This window comes from Bubalus bubalis, chromosome 9 (assembly GCF_019923935.1).
Source record: "Bubalus bubalis isolate 160015118507 breed Murrah chromosome 9, NDDB_SH_1, whole genome shotgun sequence".
NCBI classification, from domain to species: domain Eukaryota; kingdom Metazoa; phylum Chordata; class Mammalia; order Artiodactyla; family Bovidae; genus Bubalus; species Bubalus bubalis.
The window spans coordinates 7,602,456-7,619,039 of NC_059165.1; the positions used below are offsets into that span (position 1 = coordinate 7,602,456).

Here is a 16,584-nt window from a genome sequence, read left to right on the forward strand (position 1 = left end):
AAAACATCAGCAGCTTTGAAAAACAGCAGGGTTTTGAGTAACAGTGACTTTGCACCTTAATGAACGAGGGTCATCAGGGCTTTTCTAAGATGTGTTTTGAAGCCCAGAAAGCTTGGCCACTCCCTCCCCATGTGCTTTCATGGCATGTATCACACTGCATTATATTTAAATGCTCATGTGTCGGTTTCTCTCATTAGATGATGAGATTTTTCAAGTAAGGGTATATATTTACCTATTTACTTTTGAATATCCAGTGCAGTCACTAGATGAAAATTATTAATTTTCCTGAAACATGAAAAAAATTATTAATGTGTAATTAATGTCTCCAAAGTAATCAGTAATGGATAAAAAGGTCAAGATAGTACAAAATTTATACCCAACCTGCTCTGTAGTCCTAAAGTCCTTAATTATTGGGAAGTACTCAGACTGTAGGAAATGATTGTGCTCACAAATCAAATTTTAGGTAAACAATATAACAAAAGCTTAAAATTTCAAACGACAATTTAGGGAATCTCAAATACAAAGATGACACGAACAGATGGAGAGACAAAATGCCATGTTATGGGATTTAAAGAATCAATATTGTGAAAATGATTATAATACCCAAAACAATCTATAAATTCAATGCAATCTGTATCAAATTACCAATGGTATTTTTCACAAAACTAGAACAAATAATTTACAATTTGTATGGAAACACAAAAGGCCCTGAATAGCCAAAGCAATCTTGAGAAAGACTACAGCTGGAGGAATGAACCTTCCTGACTTCGGACTATACTACAAAGCTACAATCATCAAGATAGTATGGCGCTGGCACAAAAACAGAAACATCAACAAAGGAACAAGACAAAAAGCCCAGAGTTAAACCTACACACCTAAGGGCACCTTATCTTTGACAAATAAGGCAAGAATCTACAATGTAGGAAAGACAGTCTGTTCAATAAGTGGTGCTGGTAAAACTGGACAGCTATGTGTAAAAGAGTGAAATTAGAACACTACCTAATACCATACACAAAAATAAACTCAAAATGCATTAAAGACCTAAATGTAAGACCAGAATCGATAAAATTCTTAACAGAAAAACATAGGGAGAACACTCTTTGACATAAATCACAGCAAGATCCTCTGTGATCCACCTCTTAGAGTAATAGAAATAAAAACAAAAATAAACAAATGGGACCTAAGTAAATTTAAAAGCTTTTGCACAATGAAGGAAACTATAAACACAGTGAAAAGACAATGCTCAGAATGAGATAGCAAATGAAACAACTGATAAAGAATTAATCTCCAAAATATACAAGCAGCACATGCAGCTCAATACCAGGAAAAAAAAAAAAAAACACACACAACCAAATCAAAAAGTGGGCAGAACATCTAAACAGACATTTTTCCAAAGAAGACATACAGATGGCTACTAAACAAATGAAAAGATGCTCAACATCTCTCCTTATTAAAGAAATGAAAATCAAAACTACAATGAGTTATCACCTCACATTGGTCAGAAGGGCCAACATCAAAAACAAAACAAAAAAAATCTACAATAATTGCTGGAGAAGGTATGCAGAAAAGGGAACCCTCCTGCACTGTTTGTGGGAATGTACATTGATACAGCCACTACAGAGATTCCTTGAAAACTAGGAATAAACCTACCATATGACCCAACAATCCCACTACTGGGCATACACCCTAGCTTTTACAAAAGCTAGAATATGGAAGTAACCTAGATGTCCATCAGAGATGCATAAAGAAGGATAAAGTTGTGGTACATACAGAGAATGGAATATTAGTCTTAAAAAGGAATGTATCTGAGTCAGTTCCATTGAGGTGGATGAACATACAGCCTGTTAAACAAAGGGAAGAGTGAAGGGTATTCCCCTACCCTGCTGCCAAGCCCCACCCCAGCCACTGCCCGAGGGAGGGCCCCGCCCAGTGTCCTTGTCTCCAGGGAAGGTAGTCCAGGTCTCCCCCTCCTGGAGGACCCTCTGGAGCACTGGAACCCCTGAGAGGCCCAGCGATGGAAAACGCCTGGCCATGTCCTCCTCCTCCAACGTGGGCAAAGCCTCCTGACTTCACACTGTTCCATCATGAACATTTGCTGATGCATCCGCCACATACTCAACCACTGAAAAATTCCAGAGTTGTCTTTTTCTGTTCTTGTTCCTTTTGTGTACTCTGCTCTGAGGACGTTGGCTGTCTTGTTCTTCCCAGAATGTTTGCACTTTCTCTTCAAATGAGTCTGCTGAACGCCATGTGAGTCTCCCCTCCTAGCACTATAGCCTGAAAATTCTTTCAAGGCCGCAAACTGGGCAAGCACAAGTTGACTTCATTAGTTTCCACCTCTCAAATATACTGTCTGATGGCCAAAGGCTGGAAAAAACCTATCTTTGTCTATGTGGTCCAACTGTTTACTTATTTCAGGGAGGATATGAAAGCATCATTAACCAGTTTAACAGTTATAAAGCAATATGCTAAACTCAACTAGTTATCTATTGTTGCATAACAAAATTACCCCCAAAACTCACAAGCTTAAAACAGCACATATTTATTATCTCACAGTTTCAATCTATAGATTTAATGTAATTTCTATAAAAATACCATAATACTTTTCACAGAACTAAAACAAATAATTCTAAAATGCGTATGAAACCACGAAAGATCCCAAATTGCCCAAGCAATCTTGAGGGAAAAAAGCTGCAAGAATCATGCTCTCTGAATTTAGACTATACCAGAAAGTCACAGTAATCATGATAGTACGGTATTAGGACAAAAACAGACACAGATCAGTGGAATAGAACAGAAAGTCCAGAAGTAAACACACACCTATGGCTCAGATGGTCAAGTGTCTGCCTGCAACATGGGAGACCCAGGTTCGATCCCTGGGTCCGGAAAATCCCCTGGAGAAGAAAATGGCAACCCACTCCAGTATTCATGCCTGGAAAATTCCATGGATGGAGGAGCCTGGTGGGTTACAGTCCATGGGGTCTCAAAGAGTCTGACATGACTGAGCGACTTCACAATAATATGGTCAATTAATCTGCAACAAAGGAGGCAAGGATATACGATGGGGCAAAAGACAGTGTCTTCTATAAATGGCACTAGGAAAATTGGACAGCTACACATAAAATAATGAAATTAGAGCATTTCCTTCATTCTATATACAAAAATAAACTCAAAATGGATTAAAGACCAAAGTGGAAAAACCTGAAACCATAAAACTCCTAAGAGAGAGCATAAGCAGAACATTATTTGACATATATTGTAGCAATATTTTTTGAGATCTGTCTTCCAGGGCCAAAGAATAAAAAGGAAAAATAAATTAATAGAATCTAATTAAACTTAAAAAAGCTTTAGCACAGCAAAGAAAACCACTGACAAAGCAAAAAGACAAGAGACAACCTACTGAATGGAGGAAATTATGTGCAAAAGATATGGCAAATATGGGGCTTCCCAGGTTGCTCAGATGGTAAAGAATCTGCCTGCAGTGCAGAAGACCCGGGTTCGATCCCTGGGTCAGGAAGATCCCCTGGGGAAGGGAAGGCAACCACTCCAGTATTCTTGCCTGGAGAACTCCTTGGACAGAGGACCCTGGTGGGCTACAGTCCACGGGGTCCAAAGAGTTGGACACGACTGAGCAACTAACACACACACACACACACACACACACACACACACATACTCTAAGAGATTAACATCCAAAATATATGAACAGTTCATACAACTCAATGTCAATAAAAAATAAGCAACCCAGTTAAAAATGGGCAGAAGACCTGAATAGATGTTTTTCCAAAGAAGATACACAGATGGCCAACAGGCACATGAAGATGTTCAACACCACCGATCATCAGAGAAATGCAAATCAAAACCACAGTGAGATTTCAACTCACATCTATCAAAATGGTGATCATCTAAAGGTTTACAAATAACAAATCTGATGAGGATGTGGAGAAACAGGAAGCCCAGTGCACAGTTTGTGAGACTGTAAATTAGTCCAGCCACTACAGAAAATAGCATGAAGTTTCCTTAAAAAGCTAAAATTAGAACTACCATATAATCCAGCAATTCCACTCCTGACTATATATCTGGAAAAAATATAAACACTTACTTAAAAAGATATATACACTCTAATGTTCATAGCCACGTTATTTATAATAGCTAAAATATGAGAGTCACCTAGGTGTCTATTGACAGATGAATGGATAAAGAAGATGTGCTATAAACACACACACATACAAACACAATGGAATAATACTCAGCCATTAAATAAAAGAAATTCTGCCATTTGCAACAATGTGGATGGACCCAGTAGGTATTATGGTTTTAGTGAAATAAGTCAGAGAGAGAAAGACAAACACTTTGTTATCACTTACTTGTGTAATCTAAAAAATAAACAAATGTATATAGCAAAAAGAAACAGACTCAAAGATATAGAGAACAAAACAGTGGTTACCAATGGGAAGAGGGAAGGAAGGAGAGGCAAATGGAGTGGGAGATTAAGAGACACAAACAACTGTGTGTAAATAAATAAGCAACAGAAATATAGCATACAGCATGGGGAGATACAGCCATTGTTTTGTAATAACTTTAAATTGACTATAATCTAGCAAAGCATTGAATCATTATGTTGTACATTTGAAACTAACAGAATATTGTAAATCAACTGTACTTCAATTAAAAAAAAAAGGAAAGTGTCACAGGGAACATTTTGGACTAGAGAAAATATTATGATTGAAGTTACTATGCAGAGATATATAAATAAAAAATCACTGAGCTGTGCATTTAACATTAGTACATTTTTATGTTTTATATAAACATTTTTATGTTTATATATTGTATATCAATAAAATTTAAATTCTATTAATTAAAAATAAAAACTCCCAGGTGAATATTATAGTTTTTCACAAAATTGAGAACCACTGCTTTAAATATATAGTTCTCAAGCACAGCTATGTATTAGAATTGCCGTGGGAAGGTTTTAAAAACATTTGAGTGTCACACAAATTAATTAAATCAGAATCTCTTATCCCAGGTATAAGTATTTATAAATATTCCCTATTGATTCTAAGGAAGACCAGGTAAAAATGATTGAAAATTATTTCACTAGACAGATTATACCCCCTAGTCCCTAAAATTATCCTTGCCTTGTAGTACTCATAGGATAAAACTAACTGTTGAAAAAATAAATGGATTAATTAATAAGTCAATAATTAATTGACTCTGGTTACTTTGATTATGTAATCCAAATAAACAATCTTTTTTTTTTTTTTTGGTATAGTCATTGTTTTGGCAAAAAGCACCAAAACCTTTACTTAAATTTCAGAAGTAAGGGTAAGCATCACAGGCTTGGCAAAATTTAATACTGAATTTGGATTCATTCTAAATAAATTCAGAACAAAATTGAACAGAAGGAGAATCTACGTGAAGCAAATTGAGTAAAGAATATTACTAGATTTGAATACTAATATATATTAATAAATACTACTTCAGTTGAACATAAAACATCTCCATAAAAATTATAAAAATTATCCGTTTTCTACACATTTCTATCTACATGCTTCCAATAAGCAAATAGAAAAATAACAGGTACCATTTACTGAACACCTACATGCCAGGCATGGATAAAAGTGTTTATGACATTATCTGTCATGTAATCTTCACATACAGTCAAAAAACTTATAATGTAAAACTACTTTTGAGTTTTTTAGAAATGAGAGAATGGAAGCTTCATAGAGTTTATGGTACTTAATCAAGGTCTCTCAGCTCTATAAGGTGTCCAAGATGGGGTCATTCAGGTCAATCTAATTCCGAAGGCCCGCTTAACTTGGTTAAGCAAGAGCTCTGTGTTCTACTTAAACCAAGTGCCTGTGATAGTACCTTATGATGCACTGGTTTTTTTTTTAAAAAAAAACATCTTTATAAGTGCCCTGTTTACCCAAGAAATAGATGAACATGGTGTGACAGTCACAGAAATTTCACTAACTGCTAATTTGGAAAATATTTTTACATGCTAAAATATGTAACTGTCCTTCCTTATAGCTCACTCCTGTTAACACATCAGCACCACTTCCTTATATAACTTCATGCTCTTTATTTTGCAAAATACTGTTTCAATTAAAAATAGTGGCTACTTGCCAGATTCAAACAGCAGTAATTGCTTGTCTTGCAAATTGAATACACATAGTAAGAATGATTTGAAGAGGAGAAACAGCCTCCTTTAATCATTATTTTATAAGAGTAACTAAGCCCCCACCAAAGTGAAATTCAGTGGCTATCATAGCAAAAAATAAATGCCTTTTAAATTCACCAAATTATATGTTGCATTATTTAATAAATCAAATGTGTAAATTTTTCTTCATCCCATGTCTGTTTTCCTATTTAACTTAAAAGTTCTAGATAAATATAAAAATACTGTACTATAGTACATACTTTTTAAATTATTAATAATTTTTATTAAAAATTTTAAATTATTACATACTTTTCAAATTATGTACTTTAGTAACAGAGAAGAACAAATCTGACTTCATACTGGATCTGTTTCTTTTATAGTAACCTTTGAATTCTATTGTTTTTGCTAAGTTAATAAATCATTAAAGGGATTTGCCTCAGCTTATAACATATATAATGGCCCGTCTCTGGGAACCCTGCCTCCCATGCTGAGCTTTAAGCTACAATATCTTCCTTTAAGCTCACAGGAAACATCCCCTTCAGAGTCTGGCTGGACTCAGGAAATATTTGTGACAATTTATCTCCTTTTTTACTTTAGCTTCTTACCTCCCTCTCTTTATAAAAGAAACTGGTGTCCAGAATGGAGCAAGATGATTCTTTGAGACACAAGTTCATCATCTTCTGGACTTGCTGGCTTTTTGAATAAAGTTGCTTTTCCCTGCCCCAGCACCTTGTCTCTTGATTGACTGACCTGCCAAACGGTGAGCAATATGAGTTTGAACTAGGCAACACTTTCAGTACCATTTCCCAGTTAAAAATCAATGATTATATACAACCATAGCCAAGCTTACGCAATGGAATATTTGCAATTCGGTGGTGAAGGATGGAGAAGGCAATGGCACCCCACTCCAGTACTCTTGCCTGGAAAATCCCATGGACGGAGGAGCCTGGTGGGCTGCAGTCCATGGGGTTGCGAAGAGTTGGACACGACTGAGCGACTTCACTTTCACTTTTCACTTTCATGCATTGGAGAAGGAAATGGCAACCCACTCCAGTGTTCTTGCCAGGAGAATCCCAGGGATGGGGGAGCCTGGTGGGCTGCTGTCTATGGGGTTGCACAGAGTTGGACACAACTGAAGCAACTTAGCAGCAGCAGCAGCAGTGAAGGATAGGAATCTGGGAAAATGGCTAGGTTTGGTGAAGATCGTTAAAAAACAGAAGATATTCGAGGCTGATTATTGAAGGTCCAGTCTACCACAGTAGGTTTATCTTTGCATCTCAGCAGAAAGCTGAGAACATTAGAGTGCCCAGTAATTGTGATCTAAATTAATTATAATTAATTAATGGACAAACAAATATATGGAGTTACCAAGGGTCAAATCCTCAGATACATAAGTTGACAACATCACCAAGGTATTGCTTGCGGTTTCCTTGTTTTAACTTTATTCTTTTTTTTTTTTTAGGTTGTTCAACTCTTGAATGATATTAAATTTCTTGGGAAATGTAACACATAAGAAATTTTTGTAAAGATTTATTTAAGCTCAATTGATAATTTCTTAGTAGCTACCATACATTTGTGTACATCCTCCTGGTGTGTAGGTTCATCACAAAAGCCAAATTACATAAGAGAAGCTGCTCGTTAATCACAGAAAAAGGGATAATTGCTATTGCTTTAAAGATAGTTCCATCGGGTTAGTGTTTTATCTATTATATCTTCAGAGACACATTTACCAAGAATATAATCAGTCTTGGTCATTGGAAGCCTTGAGACAACTTCTTTTTCAATATTGCTTAAGTAGGCAGTATCTCTTAACAAAACTTTTTTCTCATCACAATATTCTTTTAACAATTATCATATTATAATTATCTGGACATCAGTTTATATGGTATTAGTTACAACTTCAGTTAACATTTTGGAAACGAGGCATATTTACCAATCTTTTCCCAGGATGAAGTACTTCAATCTTTCAGTCAGTCATTAAATCAAGAAATATTCTGTAGTGGACATTTGTGATTCTGTTCACAGTAGCAATTTCTGCTTTTCTAATAGTCCTCAGTTTCCATGCTAGGAGCCACATGGTTCCAGAAAACCTCACTAGTGGGGGAACACATGAGCTAGACTAAGCCCATCGGGGAGCCAAACACGTGGGCACGTGAACATGGAACCCACGCTTGACTAACTAGTGAAATCTCTTGCTATATGGTGTGCATTATATGGATAAAAGACCTGGAATGCCTGTAGCCATTTTGCTTTTATGTAGGAAACCAGTCAAAGGATGGAGCGAATACATAAGGACCAAGACATACAGAATGAAAAGACAGAGGAAACCCCAGGAAAGGAAAACGAGACCCTGACACTACGCACCTCTGGATCAAAGGGCATCTAAGCCCGAACCACTTCTGGGATTACAACTGCCTCACAGTCACGCAACTGTGCCCTCCCACAGAGTCCTATCTCAAAAGGGGACCCCCCCTCCTCAAATTTGGTTTAATGCCCTCATGTCGCCTTCTTGACATTCTTAATAATTTTATCTTAGGACCTGCGTTTGTGAATGAAGTCCTATGGAACAATGGAGCAGGTCTATGAGCAAAGATGTGCATGGCAGCAACTAGCACATGTGGGGCAGTCAAGATTTTGGGGGCCCTGTGAGTAAAACCAGTTGGAATCTGGACACAAGAGACTCACAGACAGCAGCCAGGGCTGTGGTGCTGTGGCCCGCAGGGAGGAGGGCTCCAGGTGAGGGCAGTGTGAGAGGCTCACCTGTCTTTACAGCCATCCCACGGGCATCTGCATGAAAGTTATCTCTAGAGACTGTTGGAACTGTCTACAGTAACTGCAAGTAACAAGAATATACATTGCAATAAAACCTATAATGGAATTCTTCAAATCCTTCGAAGAATTTAGAAGCTGTGGTTTTGAAAAACGGCTGCAACATGGAATATTGCAAAGCAAAGAGCCACAGGCTTCAGTTCAGTTCAGTTCAGTTGCTCAGTCATGTCCAACTCTTTGCAACCCCATGGCCTGCAGCACGCCAGACCTCCCTGTCCATCACCAACTCCCGGAGTTTACTCAAACTCATGTCCATCAAGTCTGTGATGTCATCCAACCATCTCATCCTCTGTAGTCCCCTTCTCCTCCTGCCTTCAATCTTTCCCAGCATCAAGGTGGGAAATGAGTCAGCTTTTCCAGTTAGTCAGCTTTTCACATCACGTGGCCAAAGTATTGGAGTTTTAGCTTCAACATCAGTCCTTCCAATGAACACCCAGGACTGATCTCCTTTAGGATGGACTGGTTGGATCTCCTTGCCAAAGTGGCCAAAGTATTGGAGTTTCAGCTTCAACATCAGTCCTTCCAATGAACACCCAGGACTGATCTCCTTTAGGATGGACTGGTTGGATCTCCTTGCAGTCCAAGGGACTCTCAAGAGTCTTCTCCAACACCACAGTTCAAAAGCATCAATTCTTCGGCACTCCCCTTTCTTTATAGTCCAACTCTCACAACCATACATGACTACTGGAAAAACCATAGCTTTGACTAGATGGGCCTTTGTTAGCAAAGTAATGTCTCTGCTTTTTAATATGCTGTCTAGGTTGGTCATAACTTTCCTCCCAAGGAGCAAGCGTCTTTTAATTTCATGGCTACAATCACCATCTGCAGTGATTTTGGAGCCCAGAAAAATAAAGTCAGCCACTGTTTCCACTGTTTCCCCATCTATTTGCCATGAAGTGATGGGACCAGATGTCATGATCTTCGTTTTCTGAATGTTGAGCTTTAAGCCAGCTTTTTCACTCTCCTCTTTCACTTTCATCAAGAGGCTCTTTAGTTCTTCGCTTTCTGCCATTAGGGTGGTGTCATCTGTTTATCTGAGCAGGGAGATCTCTGGGCAGAGGAGGAGCATCACCTGGTGGAGAGGCCACCGGGGTTGCACTGGAGTCGTGAGGCCTCCTATCTGCCAGGCAGTGGCAGCTGCATTGTTATAAAATACCTCAATTAAAAGTGTCAAGGTACCACTTTCAGCATTTAAGTGAAATAACAGTACATTTTAAGCTGACCTTCTCAGTCACATTTGGTTTCTCCAACCAGTCTATCCTAAAGGAGATCAGTCCTGGGTGTTCTTTCAAAGAACTGATTTTGAAGCTGAGACTCCAATAATTTGACTACCTGATATGAAGAGCTAACTCATTGGAAAAGACCCTAATGCTGGGAAAGATTGAGAGCAGGAGGAGAAGGGGATGACAGAGGATGAGATGGTTGGATGGCATCACCGACTCAATGGACATGGGTTTGAGTGAACTCCGGGAGTTGGTGATAGACAGGAAGGCCTGGCATGCTGCAGTCCATGGGGTCACAGAGAGTCAGCCATGACTGAGCAACTGAACTGAACTGAATTGATCCATGGTATTTTCATCTTTTAGTCATCACCGTAATGAAACTTAACATATTGTATTTTAAATATTCTGTGTGTGTGTGTATATGCATATATATGTTTTATATGGACTCTTAAAGGCAGTTTCTTTTCCATTGTCTAATTTTGATCTCTGTTGCATTGTTGGGAACATATAAGTGCCTCAGTAAAAACTGGTTCACAAATAGGTGAACCATTAGCCCTGTTTCCTGTAAAGTATCCATATATATAGGACATCCAGTTAAGGCTGTCTAATAGGTTGTTGATTATGTAAAAAAGGAGTTAATCTAGGAGATATGTCTTTCCTAGTTGATAGCCACAAATATCTGGAAGTTGAAAGTAACGTGTCTGTGTTTGGGGCTTCCTAAGCTCCTAGGATTTGTGAGTTAACAATTTTCATCATGTTAGGAACCTTTTTGGCGATAATTTCCAAAAATGAATTTTCTGTTTCTTACTCTCTTTTGGGAACTCTAGTTATAGACATAATGGGCCACTTGAAGAGTCAACCCACAGGTGTATATGTTTCTGTTTTTAGTTTTATTTTTCCCTAGTTTTTTTTTTTTTTTGGCAGAGTTTTTATAGCTAAATTTACTAATATTATCCTCTGTAATACAGAATCAATTAACTTCCTTCAGTGATTTTCTTTCTCCGACACTGTAGTTTTTATTTCTGTAAGTTTGTTTTGGGTCTTTTAAATCTTCCATTTAACTACACAGCATTATCAATCTCTCTTCCATCTATTACAATGCATGGAATACAGTTAACATCTATGTCACCTGTTAATTCTAATATCTGCATCACTTCCAGGTTAGTTTTGATCTAATGGATTTTCTCCCCTTTATAGGTCATATCTTTCTGCTTCATAAGATGCCTTACATTTTTTATGATATGCTATACATGGTACATTTTACCTTGCTGAGTAGTAGATATTTTTGTGTTACTATATTTATTCTTGAGCTTTGCTCTGGGACACAGTTAACTTACTTGTATATGGTTAGAGCCTTTCAGTCTTCCTCTTAAGACTTGTTAAGTGGGACCAAAGCAGCATTTACTTTTGGGATAATAATTCCCCAATACTGAGAAAGGCATTCTGAGAACTGTATTAAATGTCACACATATTATGTAGCTGTTCATTAAAAATGGGGAACAGGTACTCTCCCCAGCCATATGTGAGCTCTAGATACTGTTTCTTCTAACCCTTTAGGGTGATCTTTTTCCTGCCTCAAATAGCTCCCTCAAAAATTCTGCCCGTCATTACTCTGCTGAAGACTAGAGGGCCTCTGCAGATCTCCTCGGTTCCTCTGTCCTCTCTTCTCAGCACTGCTCCTTCATCCCAGTGAGTCTGCTGAATCCCTCCTGGTTGCCCACTTTACTGAACTACGACCTAGAAAGTCCTTGAAGCACTAAACTGGGACAATCAGTCTCATTTCACTTATTTCCTATCTCTCATGTTCGCTGGCTTTGATTGTTTGATCTGCAGTGTTAAGAAAATAAAAGTTTCATAGACTTATTCATATTTTTTTAGTTGTTTAGGCAGGAGGACAAACTCCATCTTTCTTTTTCCATTTTAGTCAGAAGCAAGAGCCCAAAACTCATATGTTTGGATAATTTCACCTAGAAATTGTAGGAAAAAAATGTGTCCCAATTTCTCCCAAATTGAAACAGAAAAAAAAAAAAGAGAGAGAGAGAAAAGCCTATGAAAGGGACAAAGCAGTAGCGGTCACAGAAGGAAGAAGAAAATTGTTTAAAAGAGAAGGGTAAATAGTGAATGTTTATGTGAATTAGCACATATGCAAGGTAGAATCAAGAAGGCAAGGATAATCAATGATACCAATCACTTCAAGTAAGTTAGACTGGATAAGAGAATAAAGTGTCTTTAGAATATCTTTGGTGTCCCCAGGATGTTTAGAAACGAATTGGGGGTGAATGTTTGCTTATAAATGAGATGTGAGGACCTGTGACAGCCAATATAGAATAGTCTTTCAAAAATGTTAACTATGAAATAGAGATAAAGTAAAATGATATGGGAAAAATAATTTTTGTTTTATATATAACACATATATTATATATATATATTTATTTATTTATATATATATATATATATATATATATATATATATCTCTCTCTTCTCTGGTGGCTCAGAGGGTAAAGGGCTGCCTGCAAGGTGGGAGACCTGGGTTCGATCCCTGGGTTGGGAAGATCCCCTGGAGAAGGAAATGGCAACCCACTCCGGTACTCTTGCCTGGAGAATCCCATGGGGTTCTGATACATGGGGTCGACAAAGAGTTGGACACGACTGAGCGATTTCACTTTCACTTTCACACACACAGTGGGAAAAATTAGCAATTGCTTATATGTTGGAGGAAAAGAGACAAACAGTAAGATGCTTCTAAATATAAGAAAGAAAAGATGATTAAGAGACGCATATTCCCCAAAGAGAGACCAGGTATCCCTTCTGTTCATGCACAGAGTCAGAATGTAGAGGAGTGGAGTTAGCAGAGATACATATATCTTTATCGTTTTGAGAGGAAGAGGAGATAAATATGTGAAATGTTCAGCTTCCAGCTTTTCTGTGAAGTAGGAAAGTCGTTTGCTGGGTCTACTTAGATAGACTCCGGTACAGGAGGAAAGGGGCAAAAAAGTGAGTGCATACCCAGGGAATGTGTGCAAAAGCTGGCTATGGCTACAAACGCTAAACTCTGGAGGACAACGAAGGTCTGGCTCAAATGAAGGCTTGAAATCATAGATTTGAAGCAAAATTTAAGATTTTCCCCCCTTCATTATGTCACTTACAAGGCACAGAACCAGAGGAGGAGGATGTGAGTGGAATCAAAGTTGAAATTTTGCTAAGTGGCTGTATTGAAAACAACAACAACAACAAAAAAAACCACAGTAGAATTAGGTGAGAGCCCAAGGATTTGAGAGTGCAAAATGAAAAAAAAGGGCACCACAGTAGGGCCCTAGAAGCTTCAGGAGTGGGGGGAAGGCAAGGCTCTGCAAGTTGTGATGGGTGTGGAAGAGCAAATGTTAGGAGAGCAAGCTGGTGAGATACCTAAAGAAACTGGGTGCTGTGTAAGATGGGAGCAGGGGGATCTCCAAATCTGGAACAGCTGTCATGAAGACTAGCTGCGCTGATAACCTAAGGTGTGGGTGGCCTCGGAAGAGATATGGTGCTTTCACCTTGAAAATCAAATGGCCCTGGAGCTGGATTCATCACGCAAACAGCCCTTGAGTTTCCCAGGATCACCTGGGAGACCTGAAGTAATGACAGGACCCTGAGTTGGTTGCCAAATTCTCAAAAGACGATATGGCAAGAGTTGTCTCGAGTGGGTGGGACAAAGCAATGTCCTGAGCAGGTAAGAGCAGGCAAGGAGGAGGCCTTTTGGTCAAGAGTGGAAGACGCATTCCTATCCTCACTCTCGGGATGAAGCTGAGGCAGGGAGGGGTGAGAGAATAAGCAGATTTCTCTATAGAGAAAAGTAATAGAAACAGCACCCTTGAGATCTTTCCACCTAATTTCACATATTTCACGGGTATTCCTAACTGTTTCCATTTCAGAAAGCGTTTTCTGACTTTGCCTCTGAATTCCAGGGAGCACCTTGTTTAATTAAATCACACAGAGAATCCTAATAGGGGCTATTGAAACAGGAGGAAAAACATTTAGTGACCCTAGTCAAGGAAGGCAGTGGGAGAGGCAAGCAGGAGGATCAGTTGGGTAATAAACATAACCCCCACTGTGGGGAGGTCCCCAAGGCAGTTAGACTGGCTGGGAAGCCAGGTCGTGGGCAGGCCAGGCAACAGCTCCAGAGGCGGTCTACTCCACAGGACTCTCACTCAGAGGATGCTGCTTGGATCTTGATTCATAAATAATTTTAATTGAAATACCACTATTTCAACATTTCTTGATGCTTCGGGAAGGCACGTCCTGAACTTCTGGAGCGATCTGCTCAGAAGCCCGGGAGTACGGGTTCCATACCTTGTGCCTCTTCTGGGCCAGGGTTGTCCTCACCCGCCCGCAACCAGAGCAGCGGCAGAAACTCTGCCGGAGCCCCGCGCCCACACCTGGGATTTAAGGCATCTTCGGTCTGCTGCTGCTGCTGCTGCTAAGTCGCTTCAGTAGTGTCCGACTCTGTGCGACCCCATAGACGGCAGCCCACCAGGCTCGCCCGTCCCGGGGATTCTCCAGGCAAGAACCCTGGAGTGGGTTGCCATTTCCTTTTCCAATGCACGAAAGTGAAAAGTGAAAGTGAAGTCGCTCAGTCGTGCCTGACTCTTTAGCGACCCCATGGGCTGCAGCCTACCAGGCTCCTCCATCCATGGGATTTTCCAGGCAAGAGCACTGGATTGGGTTGCCATTTCCTTCTCCAGCATCTTCAGTCACTGCTTTGCAATTCTGAAGAATTTTAGCTTTGAAAGTGGGATTTGCAAGGGAGCCCCCCCCGAAGACTTAGACACTCAACCCCTTCTCCCTCTCTGAGCCGCAGCCTCCGCCCTGCCCTGCCAGCCTGGGCTGGTCACCAGTGCCCAGAAGGTGGAGGTTGGTCCTGGTGAGATCGAGGGGTGATTGTCCCTCTCCCTGGCACAACCCGCAGGAGACACACAGGGGCCAGTCTTTTCCACCAACCCCCGCCCCCAACCTCTCACTATCCATCCCTCATCCCTGCAATCCAGGCAGCTGATACCTCCCGGGGCAGAGGTCACAGTGACCCCTGAGGCTGTCTGTCCTCCCTGGTTTGAGCCTGCTTGACCCCCTGGCTCACTATGAGAGTCAGAGTGTTGGTCTGGTGTCTGGCAGGAGGTGGGCACTGGGCAGGGGGCGGGCCTTGCACACTTGTCACACAGAGCAGAAGAAAGGGATTTTATTTGACATACCTTGGCTAGCATTTGTTTGCCGCTATTTGAAGAAAGCGGTCCTACATTTTCATCTTGCACCAAGCCTGGAAAATTAGGTAGCTGATCTTTCTCTCAGCGCTTAGCTGCAGGAGATGATCTGAAGAGGTGAAACCACTCATGTGCATTTGGCAGATTCTGCAGGAGGTTCATAAGAACATTCCAGTTTTCTTCCATACATACACATCTCCTCCTCCCTTCCTGTGGATATAGTCCTGTGTCTGTGCCTGCCTGTGGCACCGTAAGGCTGGTGACGGGAAAGGAGCAACATTTATGAACAGAACGACTTCTCCAAAGTACCCTGACTTCATAGTTTTCATGAATTATTTCACAGTTTGTTTTACAATCTTATAGTATTAGTCGCAGGAAAATAATTTTAATAGGCACATAAAATCCCCCATCCCTTAATCTCAGTTTTAAGCCATGAATGTACAGCCCAATAAACACCAGTGTAAATAATGACTTCACTACTTCCTTGAAATATACTATCGATAAGCTAATGTTAAATAGATGTTTCCTCTATTTCCACTTTGTGTTCTGATGCAAGATCTTCTTTAGGAATAAATTCCATCTATGGCAGGAATTGTCATTGTTCCTTTTTTACATATGAGGAAGCTGACTAAAAAGGGTTATGCTATGCCACCGGCCATGCAGTGGGGTGTAGTTGAGAATTGCATCATGGTTGATATATGGCAAAATGACATATACAGATTGGCATTTTAGGCAAGTCCTAGGATACAGAAAATCCGTGATTTTGGAATCATTAAAATGAGAAGACTTTTCTTGCCAATCCATTATTAATTAATAGAACATGTTTTGACATAATAGATAAAGCTTTTATAACCTTCTGTTGTAACTGTCTACCAACTTTCAAAGAATTCAGATTTTTATGAAAGACATAACAGAGTACTGCAACATAAACTGTATTATAAAGGGATTTTTGCTTACAGTAGACTTAAAGAACTGCATTTTAGATAGCCTTTCTTCTCATACAGTATTCTGTGCTGTCATACTGAGAAAAATTTATCAAATGCAAAATATATTTTAAATAATGAATGTCTTTAAAATATTATATTTGAATTTATTTATTAAATTTAACTAAAATAAATTTTCCAAAACTGAAAA

At 39.4% G+C, this 16,584-nt stretch overlaps 1 long non-coding RNA gene across 2 annotated transcripts in view; it reads right to left on the reverse strand.

Annotated features, from left to right (window-relative positions):
• Positions 1 to 5,783: 5,783 nt before the first annotated feature.
• The window catches only part of LOC112586804, a 234,802-nt gene continuing 224,001 nt past the window's right edge, over positions 5,784 to 16,584 (reverse strand). For both annotated transcript variants that reach the window (XR_006641363.1, XR_006641362.1), the window contains exons 5-6: positions 15,442 to 15,706; positions 5,784 to 6,913 (exon numbers count right to left, since the gene is read on the reverse strand). This is a non-coding gene — a long non-coding RNA (uncharacterized LOC112586804). The remainder of the gene's footprint in view (positions 6,914 to 15,441; positions 15,707 to 16,584) is intronic.